This window comes from Poecilia reticulata, linkage group LG5, assembly GCF_000633615.1.
Source record: "Poecilia reticulata strain Guanapo linkage group LG5, Guppy_female_1.0+MT, whole genome shotgun sequence".
Lineage (NCBI taxonomy): Eukaryota > Metazoa > Chordata > Actinopteri > Cyprinodontiformes > Poeciliidae > Poecilia > Poecilia reticulata.
Window position 1 is genome coordinate 18231686 of NC_024335.1, and position 1464 is coordinate 18233149.

General features: G+C 41.4%; 1 protein-coding gene across 17 annotated transcripts in view; it reads right to left on the reverse strand.

Annotated features, from left to right (window-relative positions):
• Positions 1 to 1464, reverse strand: part of celf4 (CUGBP, Elav-like family member 4) — a 117495-nt gene that overhangs the window by 25270 nt on the left and 90761 nt on the right. The window lies entirely within an intron of this gene.

Genomic DNA, 1464 nt, shown 5'->3' on the forward strand with positions numbered 1-1464 from the left:
ATATTTTTTTTTTTTGTCATAGTACCCCCAAGAATTTAAAACTACTTTCACTCCTGCTGATCAATACACTTGCATTTATTTTTGGACTACATTAGGAACTTTAATTATTTCAGTTTCAAATCACTAAATTGTGAATCCTTTCGGCAACTGCAGCAAGTATTTTACGAACGCTAGCAATGGCATGTTTTCCTTTGCAAAAGTGGCCATTAATTTACGACAGACCAACACAAAGTACTATATAGTTGTGATGTGAATTTTACATTTCTTTACACTATTTCTGAACAAAAATGTATCTATCCTGCCAGAAGAACTTTTTAAGTGTTTGTAAAGTGTCTTTTCTTACCTCAACCTGTCAAAGGACTGCAGATGTGATGCCTAAAAGTTATAATCTGGCAGCGGGCGTCACACGGCGACATTTACTTAGTTTAAGTAAAATTAAAGTTAAGAGTCAAAGTCAAAACGATCAATCATGCACTTTTAGGCACAACAGGTTGACCAAAAGGCACTTAAAGTTCAAAAGGTCATAAAAATCCAATTACCACTCCTACTACTACAACTAATGATAATAATACTGTGGATTTTATGGTTTTATGATTAGTGAGTCTACTTTTCTCTGATTTACGCAGTAAGCTGCACTGCATTTTATTTAGTTGTTTCATAGTAAAGGGACAAGCTTTATTTATTAACTTTTTTTAAAAATTATTTTCCTTCCCCTTCACAATCATGCACTACTTTGTGTCCACCCACCAGATAAAACACACCACGCAAATGTCCGATGCGCCTGAACCGCCCTGCCAGGCACCGCGCTCCCCTTTTCTACTCGGCTCTGTGAAACGTTTGTGCCCTGGTGGCGCGGCGTTTAGCTTTGAAACATCGCAGCGTGGAGAACAGATGAGAGACGTGAGGGAAGGACATCCGTACAGGAGCAGATAGACCTCCCGTACAGACGCGTATGCATGTCTTCCGCCGCTAGCTCTTTGTTTCCTTACGCTCGCTGCTTGCTTCAGTTTTCTCCCGCTCCATCAATCACCCTCCACTCCCCCCCGAACTCCCCACACACTCACACACCGGCAGCAGGCAGACTAAATAGAGGAGGATGTTGCACAGCCTCTCTTCCTTTCTTTAAAGGTTATTTTCTTTTTTTTTTTTACTACAGGGTGACACCTCTCCTTTCTCTCCCTAGACTTCTGCTGCTCATCAACCTTTAGCCGCTTCCATGTTCCGTTGCTGTTTCTCTCCCCTCTTACTTGTGGATAAAAAAAAAGACGAAAAAAAATCACTGTATTGCCAATTATATTAACCACTTGAAGGTCTGAGACACTCTGGACAAAAAGATGGCTTCGGTCTTATCTCGCACAGCCCTGTGATTGATGTCAAGAGTGGGTCGCCAAATGTCTAGACGTAGAAAATTTCCTTTAAGCCATCTTGGCTGTCAATAAAGCTCCCCGTGTTAACCTCCCCCCC